The following is a 21,621-nucleotide window of genomic DNA, read 5'->3' on the forward strand; positions in this document are numbered from 1 at the left end:
TTGGTTGTGGCTTGGGTTTGACCGTTTCATCTACCGCTAGCTTCAATTGTCGACCTTTCAGCTTTCCTACTCCTTGGAAGACTGCGGGGAATTCTTGCTTCATATCCTCGTATGACTGAATTGAATTGACACAAGCTCCAATATGAAGTATTGCCAGGTCTTGCGCTGTGCTTCTACTCAGCAATGGTTCTCCCCTCTCTTCTATGACCATAAACTCTGCTTCGGTGTACTTATCTCCAGCTTCAACAGTTGCAGTAAAACATCCAATGGTCTGCAATGGCTTGGTTGCTGTGTATGGATACAGTTTCTTGGAACACTTCTTTGAGGTACAGATGATCTTTTTCCTTTTCAACTTCTCCCATAAATGTCGATCAATCACATTACTGTCACTGCCTGAGTCTACAATGACCTGAACTGTCAGTCCACCAATGATCACTGGGACTTTCTCATGACGTACTTCATTCAACGTAAATTGGTAACAACTCTATTCCTCCTGGGTATCATCATCGTCACCGTCTATCTGGCGAATGGTATCTTTCTTTCCAGGATACTTTCCTTTCCCCCAGACTTTGCCTTTGGAAGTTGTACTCTTCCTCTTCTGGTCTGCATTGGACTTGCTTTTGCACTTCTTTGCAAAGTGGTCCTTACCTCCACACTTTCTGCAAACTTTGCCTTTGGCCGGGCAATATGTGTCTTTTCCAAAGTGACCTCGGTTTCCACATCGATAACACTCCACGTCCTGTGTCGACGTACATCTTGGCTGGTTATGGCGATGTGAGAGCCTCTTAATTTGCTGGCTTGAGTTGTCTTTCAGGGTCATGGTATGAAATTGTCCTTCAACAGCCTCTAATGCAGCAGCAATGGTTAAAGCATTGGTGTGTTCCAACTCACTCCCTCTTTCCAGTAGACGTCTTCTGAGTTTATCTGATCTGCAGTGCTGTACGACTTGATCCAATAATTGGTTGTCCAGATCAGCTGGCATGTAATTGCATCCAACAGCTAGCTGGCGTAGTCTCGTCACGTACTGAGCAATTGTCTGGCCATCTTCTTGTCTCGTACTCCGAAACAAATGGCGTTGAAATGTAGCATTCGATGTCACTACATAGTGTGCATTTAATGCATCTACCGCTTTCTGGTACTCATCCTTTCTTCCAGTATTCAAAAGTGTCTTAAATGTTTCCCGAACTGAGGGTCCTGCAGTGAAAAGAAGCAACGCCCTTCTCTGTGCTTTTTGTTCAACTGTACCGGTATCTAGAAATAGGCCACGACTGTCGGCGTAGGATTCAAATTCTTCCAGCCATGCCTTCCACTTCACACTTACAGTACTTGCATCACCCGTTGGGTCAAAATGAGCAATTCCACTATGTGTTAGAAAGTCACCGTTTGCACCAGCCATGAGGAAATATTCCAGCCCCAAAAGTACTGAGTCACAGAGAAAATTCTTATCACCTTGAAGTTGTCTGTAATCCTCTGTAATCTCGTTTAGTCTTTAATTTTCTTCAAGCTTCTTCCATCCTCGTCGCCAATGTCACATTTTTGCCCCGAAATGTGAAGTTAATAAAACATTAAACACAAGTTTTATCAGGTAAACTTCTCCGGGTCTTTTTATTCTCCCGTTTCCTTTTTTCTCTTGCTTGTGCTCTTATCTCCCTCTCCTACCACGTGACTTCCGGTACATCTCATACATATTCATTATCATGACAGGCGCCACTCTTCAAAAATGCTCCACAAACAAATTAAGTTTGATTTTTTTTTTCTCCACGAAATTAGCCAGCCTTGAAGCAGAGACGCGACATAAATACACCTTATGCGTGCTGATAGAGGATCATTTTAACTCGTTCTGGAGATTAATATTGAATTATTTTGTGAATGATGGATGATTAATCAAAAAAGTACAAATATTTTAAATTACAAGTGATGTTAAACAGATGAAGTTGATATTTTGAACTAACTATAGGTTATTGAAGAGAAAACGAGTTCTACAAGTTTGGTGCCAAACATGATTTTGTCTTAGAAATGAATATATGCATGATTTTTAAAACTTCATAATGTGCTAAGCTTTCACATTAAATAACAGTGAATGAATTGCATCACAATGCCTCAAGTTGATATGCTGGGATTTATTGCATTTGGAACAGTTTAACTTTTACTCATCAAATAGATTGTATGCCTTGTAATGGAGGATTAAAACCATGTACTCAGATGCTTTTTGCTTATGTGGAACTGACGACACTGGGTCCACACGCAGGTCACCTTACTTTCAGAACTAGCAGATATAATTAAACTCAGCCATGGGGACTTATCTGAAGATACACTTTGAAATGGAATTCCACCGTGAGGCCCAGGGAAAGCAGTTGTCAAATACGACACTCTGAAATTGACGTATTGGTCACAACCTGTCTTGCTCAAGAAGTTTTAATGAGTCCTTGTATCTACGAGATAAACCAGGATATCATAGCATCCTGCTCCATAATAATTAATCTTCTAAATTGTAGAATAGTATGCTCAGCTTTGATTTTGACTGACAAATGTTAGAGGGAGTGGGTGCATGATTAATTGTTTTTGGGGTATAAAAGTCTGTGGTCCTGCTGCTGAAGTTTAGACTCTCCGAGGGGTGGGAACACCCCTTGTCAAGAAGGAAGAACAGCCAGAGTCCGAGCAACGTCCCGGTCGGGGGAGGTGGAGAAGCTGCTACCAGCGCCCTGACAACCTACTACAAGTGTGCAGTTGTTGCCTCGCTTCGGCAGTTGGGACCAGTCCAAGCGTTGATAAGTATAGTTGGGAAGGGCTTGCATATTGTAGTGTGAAATCAGCTTTTGAATTAGTAATAAACATTTGTATAAACTGAACTGCTCTCGGTGTGTGTGTCTATTTTCTTTCGGTAGCTAAAACACTGTGACCAATCTAAAATGAACAAAATGAGAGGTATAAGTTTACCCAAGACAATTGGCGCTGCGAGCAGGGTTGGTCTCAAGATGTTTCGCCGAAAGAAAGAGGTGAGCCCTGAGCAGTTCTTGATTCCTGGATGGACTTCCAAAGACGATGGGTTTGGCATGTTGGCCAATACCCTGTCTTTGTTGGGACCACCCATTAGTTGGGATGAGAAGTTAGACTCATCAAGTGCACCTCTGGGAGAGCGGGTTGCCACTCTCCTTCGAGAAAGTAAATTTCCTGATAAAAAGGGAATGCTGACGAATGGTTTTTGGTTGCTGGCCACAGCATTACGCCACTCCGTTCAGCGTGAAGCAGAATTAATTCAAAGAGAAGTAGAATCTCAGTGCAAAAGAAAGCAATTAGAGGAGGAGCTAGAAGTCCTGCGACAATGCTGTTCCATGATGAGCGAGATTGTTCGTACCAGTCAGGACAGAGCCAAAGAATGGGAAGATAAGCATGTCCAAATGATTTGCCGTAATATTAAACTCCGGCAGCAGCTCTGTGCAGATAAGGAAAGGCATGGAGTAGAACCCGATCAATATCGTATTCATGCCATGATAAGGAATGGTGACGATCCTGATGTAATTGACGATTGGGATGGGAATATCTGGAATGACAATGGTAATAATGCAGATACTCCTCAGCATATGTCTAACATACTACCCTCTCCATCTGCTGTTCATGCCCGCCCTATAAGGCAGCAGATTTCCCAAACAGACAGAAGGGGGGATGATGTAAGGGTAGAGATGGAAGGGATAGATACCCCGGTTTCCCATGTGGACCCAGGGGAAAATACCCAAACCCCTGCTTATGCTCTATGGCCTACTCCCTCTGTTGGATGGCCTCCACCTCCTCCCCTAGACTGGGTGGAGAACCCTGTGAGCCAAAGTGGGAACAGGGGTCGGAAGGAGTCAATGATCCGTGATTTCTCTGTAAAAGAGCTGGCTGCCATTGGAGATCGATTTAGGCAAAAAGCAGGGGAACATCATCCCCAGCTGCTGAGTCCTCCTGGCCCAGCTGTGCTTTCTGCTCCCACTGCTGCTTCTATCGAGCTGGCTTCTCCTGCTCCAGTTACTCATGATGAGGTAAAACAATGGGTTAAACAGGCTCTTAAAGATAACAATAGCATGTGGTCCTGGAAGCCCCCGAACCCTTCTGAAGCCTGAAGATGAGGGCAGGATTCCCGTGTCTACTCCATCGAGACACGGCGCACACACGGGGATCCGCGGCCCTACATACCGTTAACAATCCACTGGGGTGGGGGTAATGATCGCCAATACTTGGCTTTGGTCGACACCGGTGCAGAGCACTCGGTGATTCCTGGTAATCCAGACCTCTGGACTGGACCGGCCTTTCGAATAGAGGGGTTGGGAGGAGCGGTCACCCTGGCAAAGGAAATAAAAGTCTGTGCCATGGTGGGTGATAGCCCTTCCCCTGTCTGGTTACATGCCCTGGTGGCTGCTACTGACGAGTGTATCCTGGGTATTAATATGTTGGCCGGTATGGCCCTTAATACTAGCCAAGGGGGATTTGAATTTGGAATTCGAACTATTACAAAAAAACTAGTAGTGGGTCAGGCTAAGTGGGATCCTGTGATGGTGCCAGCCCCCATGAAACCAGTGTGCATTCCACAATATCATCTCCCTGGGGGGCAGGAAGAGATTACTGCCACCATCGATGCTCTGCAAGAAGAAGGGGTAGTGAGGCCCGCAACGTCGCCCTTTAATAGCCCTGTTTGGCCGGTCCAGAAGCCGGACGGCTCCTGGAGAATGACAGTTGATTATCGTTTTTTGAACAAACATGCCCCACCACTTGCTTCAGCAGTTCCGGACATTGTCACCCTTATTGAAAACATTGCTACTGGGAACTCAGGGACATGGTATGCTGTCATTGATCTCGCTAACGCCTTCTTCAGTATTCTTATAGCTGAGGACTCACAGGATCAGTTCGCCTTTACCTGGAAGGGGCGCCAGTATACCTTCACCCACCTTCCAGTATCGCCTTCCCTCTCAATTCACCATTATATTGATGATGTGGCCTCCTGGAGCCTCTGACAGAAACAAGAGGGTCGCCGAGTCCCACTAGGATTCTGGTCACGTACCATGCCTGAGGCTGCCACTCGTTATTCTGTTTTTGAACAACAGTTACTAGCCTGTTACTGGGCCCTGCTAGAGACTGAAAGAATGACAGGCGATGCAGATGTTCAATTGCGACCTGCACTTCCTATAATGAATTGGGTCCTGGCTAATGATGCTAATCTAAAGATCGGGCGGGCTCAGCAGTCTTCTATTGTTAAATGGAAGTGGTATATTCAGAGTCGTGCGACCAGAGGGCCTGAAGGGGTGGGCCGCATACACGAACAGGTGGCTTACCATCCTAGGTCAGGAACTCAGTTATCGGAGGAGGGGGATGGTGGCTCCAGTCAGTATGCTGAGTTGAAGGCAGTCACTTTACCACTAGATCCCCATGATCACCCTCTTCGCCTGTTTACTGATTCCTGGGCTTTGGCTAATGGACTTGTGGTATGGATGCCTGATTTGCAAAAGAACAACTGGATGATACATGACCGCCCAGTATGGGGCAAAGAGTTGTGGCAGCTGTTGTGGGATGCTTCCCACCATCGTGAGATAACCGTTTATCACGTTGATGCCCATACCAATATGGCGACTAACATGGCTCAACATAATGCAGTAGCAGATCAGCTTGCCACTATCAGCTGTGCTGATACTGTCCCCCTGGCTCGATGGGCACATGAACAGAGTGGTCATTTGGGGGAGAAGGGATCAGCTATGTGGTCCCGTACACATGCTTTATCCATCCATAAGGATGATGTCCGCATGGTCATATGTACATGCCCAGAATGTCAGCTTGTGAAGTTCCATACCGTTCCACCTGGTCCGCATGGCCGAATAAAACGGGGTGCTCACTCAGCTGCGGTCTGGCAAATTGATTACATAGGCCCCATGCTAGACTGCATGGGTAAATATTACGTCCTAGTAATGGTTGACACCTTTTCGGGCCTGGTTTTTACTTTTCCCACCAAGACGGCTGACCAAGCTAGCACTATCCAAGGACAAAACCATTTGATTTATCGTTATGATGTTCCAGAGGAGATTCACTCTGATAATGGCTCGCACTTCTCCAGGAAAGCAATCTGTGATTGGGCAAATGACAACGGTATTTTATGGGTCCACCATATTCCTTATTACCCGCAGGCTGCCGGGTTAGTTGAACAAATGAACGGCTTACTGAAGGAACAAATTCATTTGTTAACATCACTGGGGACCCAGAAGGGATGGTGCCATGTGCTGCAGCAGGCAGTCGACAATTTGAATCATCGCCCTTTAAAAGGAGGTACACCTTTCCACCGACTTCTTCACGCTCCTGAATTACAGCCTATTCCAGAGGAATAACAGTCATTGCCCCCCATCCCCAAACTAGAGAATGTTGGACAAAAGGTATGGGTGGCACCACCAGGTAGTGGCCCTCCTGTAAAAGGGGAAATAGTGACACCTGCCCAGGGTAACACTCGGTGGGTAGCTATTGTTAGGTCTGCTTTGTTCATGAATGAGTGAGACAAACACCAGGCTGAGTCGAAATCAGGGTTCTTTGTTCTTTATTACCGGATTGTAACACTTGCGACTAACCATGTTAGTCGGAGAATGCATTCTGCCGTTATCAGCAAAATGGTGATTTTTTATACCCTTGGATATGTGCTTAGAACATCATCATATCATTACTTGTCCAATGACTAAAACTGTTGCTATCCTTTCCCTGCTAGCTTCCTGCCTCTCAATCCATCAATGTCTCTCTTATCTTGTAAGTACAAGGATGCATTCACATCTTGTTACAGCCCTGTACATTCCCATCTCATGATGTTTTACCTTACACTATTGAGGGACAGGATGATTTAGTCTGTTTAAACACTGAACGCTTATGGTATCGTGAGTGACATGTGTCAGGCTTCTTTGTTCCAGGTTCTCCATTTTACACTCCTGGTGATCTGGCTTAACAGCTGCTTTGATGCCAGCAATTGGATTTGTAATGTCGAGGACGTTCCAAGGGAGTTCCCCGTGGGAAACAGCATGTTTCAAAATCTGTTCGTGAGCTCCAGTATCTGGGTATTGTGGCCAACAAGGATAATTTGAGCCTTGGTTGGAATCCTTTCTCATGGCTAACTGCTACATTTGGGGGAGTGGGCCACACTATCCTCCGTTGGTTGCTCGCGTCATTGCTTATCTTTGTAATTGTTGTTTTGATTTCTCTTTTTTCGCTCCCTCTGTACTCAAATACTGGTTAGGCCTCGCAAATGACAGATTGTGACGCCTAAAATGGATGAGGGGGGGTGGGGGAGTGGCTTGGGAGGAGGGAGGGGGGGGAGAAAAAGTCACTGTATATGTGTGAAAAAGAAGAAGTGTATATAATGGCTAATGTGATTTATGGTGTGAAAAATAAAAAATTTAAAAAAAAATAAATAAACAATTGAAATAACCATTATTTATATCAAAAGCATTTTAATAATCTTAAACCTTAATTTCCAACTTGATTTTCAATTGTCATATTTTATCAAATGCTTAAATTGGTTTCTATTTGATGCATTTAAATTTGAGGCATGGATTAAAAAATGTAATATAATTATATTTTCTTGGATGAAATTTTAAATTTCTTGTGAAATTTTACCTTTAAGTCAAAAGTTTGAGTATTCCATGCCTACTTTGTCTGTAATGGGCAGCCTCCTTGAAAGTGCCTCCATCCAATAGCTTTAGGGGTTAACTTTTACATTTTTGTATAGCAGCCACCCCTAAAGTTTTTGTGTGTCTTTCTCTTTAGTGATAATGAAGTTCAAGGTGAAACCTTGGAAAACATGGATCACTATCTCAGAAACCACCTCTCAACCAAGTCATCACTTCCCAAACTCTGCAGTGCCAATCATCAATCCCTTGGGATTTATTAGCATTCAAGTTCACCAATATCATCTCTGTCTCAGTATTAGATCCTTTAGCTCCTCACCCTTTCCAGGACCGTGATTCTCTAATGAATCCAATAGACCACGAGTCTTCTTCCATGAAGATGAACAAAAGTAATTGTTTACTTTTTGTGTATTTCCATATTCCTTATTACAAATTCTCCTGACCCACTGTGTAAATAGCCAATGTCTGATCTTGCCAGCCTATTCCATTTTAGGTACTAATAAAAATCTTATATTCATGAGACAGTCAAGAACTTCAAACTCCTGGGTGTCAACATCTCCAAGGATCTATCCTCGAGCATCAATGTCGATGCAATCACAAAAAAAAGGCTCACCAGAGGTGAGGTGTCTGAGGAAATCCAGAATCTCACTGAAAACTCTTGTAAACTTCTTCTTGACCCTCTCCACTACTGAGCTCTTGATGAGAACTGGATCATATTCCTCTGACTTCCTCCTGAAGTCCACAATCATCCCCTTGATTTTGCTGATGTTGAGCGCAAGGTTGTTGTCATTACACCATTCAACCAGATGATCTATCTCCCTCCTGTACACTTCCTCATTGCCTTTTGTGATTCTGCTGACATTCAGGGGAATATTAACAGCCATTTATGAAAGGAAAAGCAAAATAATTGGAGAAATAGGATGAAAGCAATTGTTCAGAGACCCAGCATAAAATTGATGGAACATATGTCCTTTTATACCATAAAGAAATATAAAACTAACATGAAGAGTAATGCTTTTTAATAACACTAGCAATACATTTCTCGAGAATTGTGGTCCCAGTCTTCTGAGGGAAAATATGTCCAAATTGTACAGATCCCACCTGCCCCAGAAATAGTTTGAATCCCTTGGGAATCTAAAGCCCATTCTCCAGTAAAGCATTCACTCATTCATTTTATGTATGTATTAGCATATTTTACGTGGTATGGGCATAATCCTGAAATAACTATTTTGTCTAAATTCCTATTTTTTAAATCTCTTCCTCATTAAACTGAGCCTGAAGAACCTTATCTCTATTCCTGACCAAGTCCTCGAAATGGATATGGTCCATGACCTCTCATTGTTTTAGGATGCTCTCCAGCCATTAAGTGACATCCTTGATATTGCCTCCGGGGAGGCAACATGCCATCTTGGGAGTTGCAGCTGCAGCCTGTGTGTTCTCCAATCACTGTTGCTTCCTTCTTCCTGTACAGTTGAAGCCACCAACCTGGTTCTCACAGTGTTCTCCCAAGAACTAAAAGTGACAATCCATTACAGAGTGAGATTGACACAGAGGACTCGTACACTTCCTGTTCCTTGCCTGTCTGGCAGTCAATAATATGTTATTTGACTGCTATTGCTTCTGCTGCAGTTTGTGCACTTTCCTAAAAATATGAACCATAAAGTTCATGAAAGCATCAGATCGGGCAATCTTCTACCATGCGTGGGCCAGATGGTGTGTCAGTGGTTGAATGGTGGGCCACACTGTGAATAAATGAAATAAATACTGAAACACAGACATTATATAATTGAAGTTTTCAATTGTTTCTGCTTGAAGTACGTAATGTCAGTGTATGAACATAACTGGTGATAATTTATTAAAAACCAATCTACAGAAAACGTTCAAGCAACGAGATTAACTCTATTCCTTCCAAAAAAAAAACTACAATGATGCATTTCAAGTCAGGGAAAGCATCTACAAATCTGGAAATGCACCAAAAATTACAATTTAGTCATAAAAATGACACAATAAAAACATAAAAGTCAAAAAGGATAAAAATTAGTCGCAATGAAAACAAAATAACTAACTCCAAAAAGGGCAGCAGCTCAATCAGAGGGAAACTTTGTATTTTTTGTTTGAAAGCGTTTTGACATAGTTGTTGATGTCAATAGCAAGTTATTATCTAAATGGACATTAGTTATATTAGTTCTCAAGTAGTACTTGGTGTACTTCATTTTTGAGAACAGTTGCTCACACCTGTATGTACTGCCAAACAGTCCTGCAATCTTTTTTATGTGCTCCACCAAGTTTCTATAATTTCCATATGGAAGAAGATTTTTTTTAGAAGTCAATCAAGAATACATCACCTGCATTAAATTTGGATTTCAACTGATTTCTGCACTGCATCTCAATAAGTTCCATCTGAAAATTTTCTGGTACAGTTTCCACATCCACACTGAACTTAGGTGCAAAGAGTTTGAAGTCAATTGCATGCAAATGAATATCTTTTCTTCATAAATTTCTTTTTATGCAGCAAACACTTTTTCCTTGCCTCTTCTTCAATTTCGGTTGTCCGCTACGTCCCATTCTCGTGTTCTCTGATCGGGATTTCTGACTGAACTCCATCATAATCCTTTTGGACCACAGACAATGGACATATATGCAGTTGGACATTGCCCGATTGGACGTTAAGCAGTGCACGTCTGTACTTGTATTGGTGGACCAGGTGAACATTGTACTTTTGCATTGGGTTGCAGGCCAGATAAATTTAGATTGCGGGCCATAGGTTTCCCACCCTGCATCAGAGTGACTCGAACCCTTGCTCCAGCTGTGGAACACAAAATGCAAGCTGATGCAGCTGAAAACTCTTACTGCACATGTTATTGGTTAGGACACTGGAAATATCCAGGATTACCCATATATTGCCACTCAGTCAATCCAAACTTGCACCTCATGAATAACTATAAAGTAAATAATCAACAAAAGGACACCCTTTCGACCCCAGAAATTGTCAATCTGACTATTTGTTTTCAGTTACCACTGAAATCACAAGTGGCCAGAACAAATGCAATTTCTAAATGTGAGTGCAAATATAAATATGTGTGTTGAATTAATTTCATGCCATTCCAGAAAGAAAGCCAGGAATAAAATTGTGATGAATCAAATGTCAGTCCTTTTAATTTGCAGATGTAAATCAGTTTAAAGTATCATGCAGTTATGTAAGACTTGCCATAAACTGAAATGTAAATAACAGTCTATGGGGAGAACAAAAGCAAAAAATATGCAGTATAAAAAGGGATGATGGACTGAAAGGTTGTAGTCACTAGTTATCCACAAACTCCAAAGCTGAATTTTCCCCTCAAAGTCCAAGCTTAATTCTATTGGTTTTTTTAACCACCTTGTTGGAACTCAAGTAGGCCTGAGGATAATATTAAAACCACATGTTATATCCTCGGGTGTACCGTTGGAGGTTTGAATAAACACTCAGAGAAGCTTGTAAGTTTACAGCACAAACTTTTACTCACACCTCAGGCTGCCGGTCAGGTATGAATACACTGTTGCACTGAGCATGCTCACCACTCAGTGTGATGTGGCTCTTGCAATGTGTCTCACTGAGCATGCTCATCACTCAAGTGTGATGTGAGTCTTGCAGTGCTCCTGCTCCAGCATAAAATAGTTCCAAGTTTCCACTGTATATCACATTCCACCTTCTTTAAAAAAAGTCTAAAAATTAAAAGATTTATTAAGATTTACATTTTTAAAAAATAAATTATTACTGCTTCTTTACCCGCATTTGCCATTAAATATTTTAATTATACAATTGCAGTTCTATATTCTTCTCAGCGGTATCGCACTGGTGGTAGGATGTTGCTTCTCCACCTCGTAGACCTTGTTGTGTCTGTTTGCTTCGGTGGTGTTGGTACAGTTGTGGGTGGCGGTGTTGTTTGCCTCGGTTCTTCTGTTTCCTGCTGTTCAGTTGTTATGGTGTTGTTGGTTGGGGTTTCTACTTGCATTCCTTCACAAGTTTCTAGATTATTAGAAGCTGCTGGTGCTTCTGGTGCTTTCCATGTCAGATCTGGGGTTGGGCGAATGTGGATCCTATTTCGTCTCAGCTGCCTACCAGATTCTGTCTCAATGATGTAGGATCTTGGCATCTCTTCTTCTCTAACAATCTTTGCTGGACTCCAGGTTTTTGTCACTGGCTCTTGACCATGCACATGCTGCCCTCTGAAGAGATCTGGTAGTGTTTGTGCATGTTTATTGTAATGTTGACGACTTTCCTCTTGTATGTTAGTCTACTTTCTTCTTGTTTCCTCTTGGGCATCTGATGGATGGATTTTGCTTGGCAGGGTTGTCTTGTACTTTCTGCCATTCAGAAGCTCTGCTGGGAACTTCATGTTGGCCTTCAAAGGCGTGGCTCACAGTGACAGAAGGGTGAGGTAGGGATTTTCCTTTGTCTCTTGACACTTTGTGAGAGTGAGCTTGATTGTCTGTATATGTCTCTCAATTAATCCATGGCCTTTGGGGTAATGAAGTGATGAAGTAGTGATGGTGAACCCATATTCTGCAGCCATTTCTCTGAATTCATGCGATGTGAATTGGGTTCCATTGTCATATATCACTTGTTCGGGTCTCCCCTGTTCTGTGAAGAGCGGATGTGCTGCAGCAGTGATGATCGATCCTTTCAGGTCCTTCACTTTCCTGATGAAGGGGAATTTGGAGTAGTAGCAGGACACAATTAGATACGATTCTTGGTTTTCTGTGAACAGGTCTGTTCCCACTGTATGCCATGGCCTGGTGGGTATTTCTGCAGGTATCATCTCTTCTTTTTGTTGTGTATTTCTGGCATGCTGGACATGTAGCCACCATGTTTTCGATGTCCTTGTATATGCCTATCCAGTAAACTGCTGACTTTGCTCTAAGTTTGCATTTCTCCATTCCCATGTGGCCTTGGTGTATTTTCTGGAGAATATATTTTTTAATTGTCTCTGGTATTATCAGCCAAGACCCTGACAGCAGTACACCATTCTCCAGGGATATGTCGTCCCTGACAGACCAATACTGGTGTATTTAGGCTGTACCTGTTTTATCCTTTCTGGCCATCCCTGTATCACCAGTTGGGAGAGCAGCTGCAGCTCCTCATCCTTTGCAGTTTCTTCTTTAATCAGGTTTAGTTTGTTATTAGTGACCCTGATGAGGTGATGGATCTTGATTTCCATGTCTTTCATTTGGGGCAAAGACGTTACAAAGCATCGGCGAGCACCATTTCCTTCCCTAGCCTATACTTCATGGTAAAGTCGTAACATTGGAGCCAGAGAAGTAGCCTCTGTAGTCTGGCTGGTGCCTTGCTTAGGTTCTTTTTCTGGATGTGTTCCAGCAGGCGGTGATCACTCTCTACCACAAACTGTCTCCCATAGAGGAATTTGTGGAACTTTTCACATCCATATACGACTGCCAACAGCTCCCTTTCAATATTAGCATATTGGGTCTCTGCTGTTGTCAGGGCTTGTGAGGCAAAAGTTGTCGGTTTTCCTTCCTTCACCAATGATGCATCTACTTGTAATGTGACAGTTTTTTTCCTGTCATAGTAGCTCAGTTCTACTTCTCTGCAGACCACTTCCTTTACCTTGTCAAAATCTCGCTGATGCGATGGTGACCACTGAAATTCCACATCCTCTTTCAGCAACTCTGTGAGGTTGGCTGTGTAGTCTGACATGTGTAGGATGAAGTAACTCATATATTGGACCAGGCCAAGGAAGCTTCTTAGTTCCTTTATGTCCTCTGGGTGTTCCATTTTGGCAATGGCTGTTATCTTCTCTGGGCTTGGCCTGACCCCTTCAGGTGTGTACACCATTCCGAAGAACTGGCACTCCCCCACCTTGATGATGCATTTGCCTGCATTGAGTTTGATGCTGGCCCCTCTTGTTCTCTCCATGGCCTCATGGAGGTGAAGATCATGGGTTTTCCCATCTCTGCCAAAAAATCTGGATGTCATCTGCGATGCTGACAGCGCCCTTGCATCCCATGTAAGTCTCATCTATCTTTTGCTGGAAGGTGTCTTGGCTCACCTTTAGGCCAAAAGGTAGGCACAGGAACTTGTACCGGCCAAATGGAGTGTTGAATGTTGTTAGTAATGTCGATTCTTCATCCAGCTTCACATTCTAATACCCATTCTTGGCATCTAGCTTACTGAAGATTTTGGATCCCGCTAGTTCAGAAGTGTTGTCCTCCAGCATTGGTATTGGATAGTGCCCTCTTTTGATTGCTTGGTTTAGGTCCTTGGGGTCCAGACTTATTCTTAGGTGGCCATTCGGTTTTTCTTTTACTACTATAGAATTTACCCAGTCAGTTGGCTCTACAACTTTTGCTATTACTCGTTTTTCTTCCTTTTCTTCCAGCTCCTGCTTGAGCTTTTGTCTCAGCTCTATTGGCACCTTCCATGGAGCATGGATTATTGGTTTGTATTTTGGGTCTATAGTAATGTGGTATTCAAAGTTCCCAAAGCTCCCGACTGTGTCATCAAAGCATTCAGGGTACATGTCCATGAGCTTGGCCTTATTTGTGATCGGAGGCCGTTGCTCAAGTGGGGTGTCGCTATTGATCTTCTTGGATATTTTCTTCTCCCTGATCTCATTGTTAACAGAGATTAGCTGTAATTTTTTTTTAAACTTTATTTAAGATTTTATAACATGAATAAAATAAAGGATTACATTTAAAAAGAATTAAAGTAAGATAATAAAATTACAGTACCACATCGGTAAACTAAATAAACTAACCCCCCCCCCCGCAATGATTATTACACAACATTAATAACCTAACTTAAAATTAGTCTAACCCCCCCCAAAATAAAGAGTGAAGAGTTAATAAAATGAACAATATTATATATAAAAAAAGCCCACTTACAAAAAAAAAGATAAAACATAACAAGTAAAGATACTAACAAAAAAAGTTATCAATACTAAAATATCACACTTAAAAACATATTTAAAGCAAACTTAAATGCATATATGTGTCTTGGTGTGAGCTTGCAGGCGCCTCAGATTGAAGAGACTGCCATCCGTGCGGTACCGGATGTAAACAGCGTCTTCATTGTTGGGGTCTTTCATGGCTTGGTTCAGCATCATGCTGAAGAAGATTGAAAAGAGGGTTGGTGCGAGAACACAGCCTTGCTTCACGCCATTGTTAATGGAGAAGGGTTCAGAGAGCTCATTGCTGTATCTGACCCGACCTTGTTGGTTTTCGTGCAGTTGGATAATCATGTTGAGGAACTTTGGGGGACATCCGATGCGCTCTAGTATTTGCCAAAGACACAAGAGAAACTTGTCCGTGAACTACTCTTTGCAGATGATGCCGCTTTAGTTGCCCATTCAGAGCCAGCTCTTCAGCGCTTGACGTCCTGCTTTGCGGAAACTGCCAAAATGTTTGGCCTGGAAGTCAGCCTGAAGAAAACTGAGGTCCTCCATCAGCCAGCTCCCCACCATGACTACCAGCCCCCCCACATCTCCATCGGGCACACAAAACTCAAAACGGTCAACCAGTTTACCTATCTCGGCTGCACCATTTCATCAGATGCAAGGATCGACAATGAGATAGACAACAGACTCGCCAAGGCAAATAGCGCCTTTGGAAGACTACACAAAAGAGTCTGGAAAAACAACCAACTGAAAAACCTCACAAAGATAAGCGTATACAGAGCCGTTGTCATACCCACACTCCTGTTCGGCTCCGAATCATGGGTCCTCTACCGGCACCACCTACGGCTCCTAGAACGCTTCCACCAGCGTTGTCTCCGCTCCATCCTCAACATCCATTGGAGCGCTCACACCCCTAACGTCGAGGTACTCGAGATGGCAGAGGTCGACAGCATCGAGTCCACGCTGCTGAAGATCCAGCTGCGCTGGATGGGTCACGTCTCCAGAATGGAGGACCATCGCCTTCCCAAGATCGTATTATATGGCGAGCTCTCCACTGGCCACCGTGACAGAGGTGCACCAAAGAAAAGGTACAAGGACTGCCTAAAGAAATCTCTTGGTGCCTGCCACATTGACCACCGCCAGTGGGCTGATAACGCCTCAAACCGTGCATCTTGGCGCCTCACAGTTTGGCGGGCAGCAGCCTCCTTTGAAGAAGACCGCAGAGCCCACCTCACTGACAAAAGGCAAAGGAGGAAAAACCCAACACCCAACCCCAACCAACCAATTTTCCCTTGCAACCGCTGCAATCGTGTCTGCCTGTCCCGCATCGGACTGGTCAGCCACAAACGAGCCTGCAGCTGACGTGGACTTTTTACCCCCTCCATAAATCTTCGTCCGCGAAGCCAAGCCAAAGAAGAAGAAAGAAATGCATATATTTAACAAACGGAGTCCACTTTAACTTATAAAAAGACATCCTATCCTGAATTGAAAAAGATATCCTTTCCATGGTCAAACAGGATTTCATCTCCAAATGCCACCTATCTAAAGTTAATATATTTCTATCTTTCCAAGTAAGTGCTATACATTTCTTGGCCACAGCTAAAGCTAAATAGATAAAGGAAATCTGATAATCCTTTAAACCTAAATCAATTAGTGATTGCATATTCCCTAATAAAAATATATTAGGATCTAATACAAGACAAATATTATATAAACTATTAAGTATAGATTGAATACCTTTCCAAAACTGTTGCAATCGATCACAAAGCCAGACAGTATGCAAAAAAGTATTAGCCGCCTGGTCACAACGAAAACAGCAATCTGACTTACTAAGGCCAAACTTTTTTAGTTTATAACTAATGTATAAAATTATAATTAATCATCGCTAATCTAGCATTAATTAATTTCCGAATACTATTCTGACAAATTTCCATCCAGGCTTCTTCAGCTATTGTAAAACCTACATCTTTTTCCCATTTCAATTTATCTTTATCCCAATCTTTTTTACTTTTGGTTTCTTGTAAAATACAATACAAATCAGATATATATCCCTTTTTTGGTATTGAAAGTACATATTCCTCAAAATTAGAATCAGGCTATAAGATCATATGACGACCACATATCTGTTTTACAAAAGATCTTAATTGATAATACACAAATACAGAATTTCCACTAATACCAAATTTTCTTTGTAATTCATCAAAGGAACAAAACATCCCTCAGAAAAACAATCAGATAAGTTTTTTATTCCCTTCCTTTCCCATTGTTTCAAGGTGATATTGGAGACCGTAAAAGGAACAAGTTGATTATTATATAATGGCAATCGTCCAGACCATTTATTCTTGAGCCCCAATTTGTTACGTTTACTTGTCCATAAATTCAATAAATGCTTCAATACTGGTACATCATAAGTTCATAATAAATTTTTATTCCATCGAAACAAAAACTCATGAGGAGATTTTTCTAAAATAACCGCCATTTCTACCTTTGCCCAACTGGGCAGATCATCCATATTCATTAATGCACTAAGAAATTTAAATTGAGCTGCTTCATAATAATGCTGAAAATTCGGTAATCTTAAACCTCCAAATTGGAAATCCCACATCAACTTTCTCATCGCCACCCTCGGAAATTTTCCCTTCCATAAGAAGTCTCTAATTGCTTTATATAAATCCTTAAAAAAACTTTTGTTTAAAAAATAAGGAATTGATTGAAACAAATATTGTATTTGAGGAAAGATATTCATTTTTATAGTATTAATCCTCCCTAATAAACCCAAAGGTAAATCCTTCCACCTAATCAAATCTAATTTAATCCTTTTTATTAAAGGAAGATAATTAATTGAATATAAGTCTTAAAACTCCATATTAACATTAATTCCTAAATATTTAATTTGTGTAGTCCACTTCAAATTAGTAATACTTTTATATATTGAATAATCATCTTTACAAATTGATAGAATTTCACTTTTAGCCCAATTTACTTTATAACCAGATAATTGACCATAGTTTTCTAAACATTTTTGAATTGCTGGTAAAGAAATACCCGGATCCACCAAATATAATAAAGCATCATCAGCAAATAAATTAATCTTATATTCCTCATTCAAAACTCTCATACCTTTAACATTTTCGTTTTGGCATATTAATTGTGCCAAAGGTTCAATAACTATAGCAAATAAAGCAGGCGACAATGGGCATCCTTGTCTAGTAGACCTTGTTAAATTAAAAGATTCTGAAATCCGCCCATTGACAGCAATTCTAGCCTTCGGACTATTATATAAAGCCTTTATCAATCCAAAAATAAAGAACCAAAACCAAATTTCTCAAGTACTTTAAACAAAAACTTCCATTCAACTCTATCAAAAGCATTCTCTGCATCCAGTGAAACCACTATTGCATAATTTATCTGAGATTTAGATTTGTTTATCAAAGTTATTAAACACAAAATTTTATCTGACGCATATCTATTTTTTATAAATCCCGTTTGGTCACTATGTATTATTTTAGGCAAATATTGAGCTAGTCGATTAGCCATAACTTTAGCTACAATTTTATAATCCACATTTAACAGCGATATTAGTCTATAAGAAGAAACCTGTAAAGGATCTTTATCTTTTTTTGGTATAACTGTAATTATTGCATTAGAGCAAGACTCAGGTAATTGAAAAGTATTATAAATTTGTTGTAATACATCCTTATAAATAGGAGATATATCAGCATAAAAAGTTTTATAAAACTCTATAGAAAACCCATCTTCACCAGGTGTCTTTCCATTTGGCATATCTCTTATCGCCATTTCTATTTCATTTTCTGTAAAGGATTTATCTATCTCTTGTCTGTCTTCTTGATTCAATTGTGGCAATTTAATATTTTTTCAAAAAAGAATCTATAACATCTTCAGTTACATCTTTACATTCTGAGGTATATAATTTTTTATAGAAATTAAAAAATTCCTCATTAATTTCCTTTTGGCTAAAAGTAATACCCGATTTCTTTCTAATTGGTGGTATAATCCTAGATAATTGTTCCTTTTTTAACTGCCATGACAAAACTTTATGAGCTTTCTCACCCCATTCACAAAACTTATGTTTAGTTCGGTTCATTAAACATTCAAACCGATAAGTTTGTAATTCATTATATTTATATTTTAAATTAGTTAACCGATTCTTTTGCATTTCAGTAGCACTTTTTTGAAATTCTTTTTCAGTAGCAGTTAACTTTTTCTCTAAATCTTCAATCTCTTTGTCTCTCTCTCTTTACTTTAGAAGTATAACTGATAATTTGACCTCATAAAAAAGCTTTCATTGCATCCCATAAAACAAAATGACTAGAAACAGAATTAGTATTATTACTAATAAAAACTTCAACTTGTTGTTTTAAATAACTAATAAATTCTGGTTTTTGTAATAACATAGTATTAAATCTCCATCTTGGAGCCCTCTAAACATCTTGTGAACTCTGATATTCTAATAATAATAAAGAATGGTCCAAAACCAATCTTGCCTTATAATCCACCGATACAACCCTATCCTGCAAATGTGTTGAAATTAAAAAATAATCAATTCTAGAAAAAGAATTATGGCGCGAAGAATAAAAAGAAAAGCCTTTCTCTGTAGGATTAAATTTTCGCCAAATATCAACTAAATTCAAATCTGACATCATATTAGTTACTTGAACTGCCATCTTAGATTTCTTAATTACTCTTGGATACTTGTCCAATAAAGGCTCCAATACCATGTTTAAATCTCGCCCAATCATCACATTAAAATGTGATTGTCCAAGTAATAAAGACATATCCACAACAAAAGCTGTATCCTCAACATTCGGAGCATAAAAATCAAGCAAAGTCCAAGCCTCGTTAAAGATTGTACAATTCAATTTTAATAATCTTCCACCATTTTTCTCTTCGTTCTGTAACTGAAATGGTAAATTCTTGTGCACCAAAATTGCCACTCCTTTGAATTAAATGAAGAATAAAAAACTTGTCCAACCCATTCACATTTGAGTTTCAAATGTTCCTTATCTGTTAAATGAGTTTCCTGCAAAAAAAGCCACATCAACTTTTAATTTTTTTTAAATAAGCAAGTACTTTCTTACGCTTAATAGGATTATATTAGCTGTTATTTTTGACAACTGTTCAGGCCTAGGATTGCTGGTCCATCGGCATCAACCACAAAAAATGTGCATATATTTGCCTTTTATTTGGACTTTTCCTAGTTTTGTTTAATTCCGGGGCCACCATAGGCTGTGAGCGTGACATTTGCAGCTTCTAGTATGCCTTCCTCCAGGGACCCATTCTTTATGTACTCAGGGAACATTTGGCGGTACAGTCTAAGCGGGAGGATATTGCTTTGTGATCCAGTATCCAACTTTATTTTCAAGTTGAATGTTGTTGGTTTGTTTCTGATCTTTCTTTTAACTTGGATCATGGTGTGCAATTCATCTTTTACTCCCTTCCCTTGGACATTTCATGAAGGAGTATTGTTTCGATGCCGAGCGTCAGTGAGTTGGAGTCACTGCTGTCACTTACCTTGACGTGGTGCACTTTCCTTCTATATTTTTGGTTTCTTTCTCTTTTCATGTCAACGATTGACCTTCCCACAGGTCTTCCACTTCGAACAATACATGGGGCATTTCTTGCGGTCATTGAAGGGGTGTATTCTGCCTCACTTCCTGCAGTTCTGAATGTCTGCGATGTTCTCTGTGTGCACTTTATGGCATCGACCCTTCTATATCTGTGCTGCATGTTGGCCTGCATGGAGAGGGATTGCATTTGCCTCCTAGTGGCCTCGAAGGCCCCAGCTGTGTCTACAGCATCTGCTAGTTTCAAGCTGTCTTTTCCTATGAGAGCTTTCTGCACTTTAGGATGAGCCCTTCCCCAGATTAGTTGGTCAACTATCCTCTCTTCTATTTTTTTTGAACTTGCATTTTGCTGCAATGTCTTTAGCCTTGTAAGGAAATTATCTACTGACTCATCAGGCTCTTGTTTTAATCCCTGGAACTCGTATTGCTTTATTCTGTGGTTGGATTTCGGTTCAAGATGAGAAGAAAATTTTTCTAATATCCTTCCTGGGTTATTTTCTTCCCCTTCAGCCAGCTCCCAGCTATAAACAGGTCTAGTCCTCGCTCCCCCATCCAAAGAAGGATGTAACTAACCTTTTCCTCTGGTGTAGCTCCCTTGAGGAGACTGTTAAATGCTAGGTTGCACTTCTGCTTGAACTTTTTAAAAGCCTCTATGACACCATCAGCTTCCCAGTCCATGACTGGGTGTAATGCTGCTGCGGCCATCTTCTCCAGCTCTGGTAGTTAGGTAATGCTGCTTTTTTCCTTTGTTCCTTCTCTTTGTGTTTATTTTAGTTTATAGGGATTTTTTTCCTTATCTGATGTGGGTTTCTGTCAATCCCACTGCTGCCACCATGTTATATCCTCGGTTGTACCATCGGAGATTATAATAAACACTCAGAGAAGCTTGTAAGTTTAAAGCACAAACTTTTACTCACATCTCAGACTGCCGGTCAGGTATGAATACACTGTTGCACTGAGCATGTTCACCACTCAGTGTGATGTGGCTCTTACAATGTGTCTCACTGAGCATGCTCACCAATCAAGTGTGATGCGGCTCTTGCAGTGCTCCTGCTCCAGCATAAAATAGTCCCAAGTTTCCACGGTATATAACAGCACAAGAGGGAAATAGTGTTAAAGGATTGATGGAATTAAGCATTAGGATTAGAACAGAGGATAGGTAGTCAGAAAGTGAATCAAATTTATTTCCCTCAAGCAGGGACCTCTGGAAGGAAGCCAAGATCAATCATCACTCGGCGCTTGGAGCTGAAAATAATTTCAAATGCTTCAAGCGTGGCTGGCTTTTTGTAACGCTAGAGTGAGCTGATGCAGATTGCAGTGGAATATACTTTCTTTTGCTGCTGATGGCCCACAGTGCCTCAGTGCTGCTGCCAGATCTGCTCCACATTCATTCCTTTCAGCATATTATTGTATCCTTACATGACAATGACTATCCACAATGTGAAGATGAGACTTTGTCTCCTGTCTTGTGTTCATTCCTGCCAAAACTGATATGTGCAATAGGTAAGAACATATGAA

The sequence above is a fragment of the Narcine bancroftii genome, chromosome 3 (genome assembly GCF_036971445.1).
Source record: "Narcine bancroftii isolate sNarBan1 chromosome 3, sNarBan1.hap1, whole genome shotgun sequence".
Lineage (NCBI taxonomy): Eukaryota > Metazoa > Chordata > Chondrichthyes > Torpediniformes > Narcinidae > Narcine > Narcine bancroftii.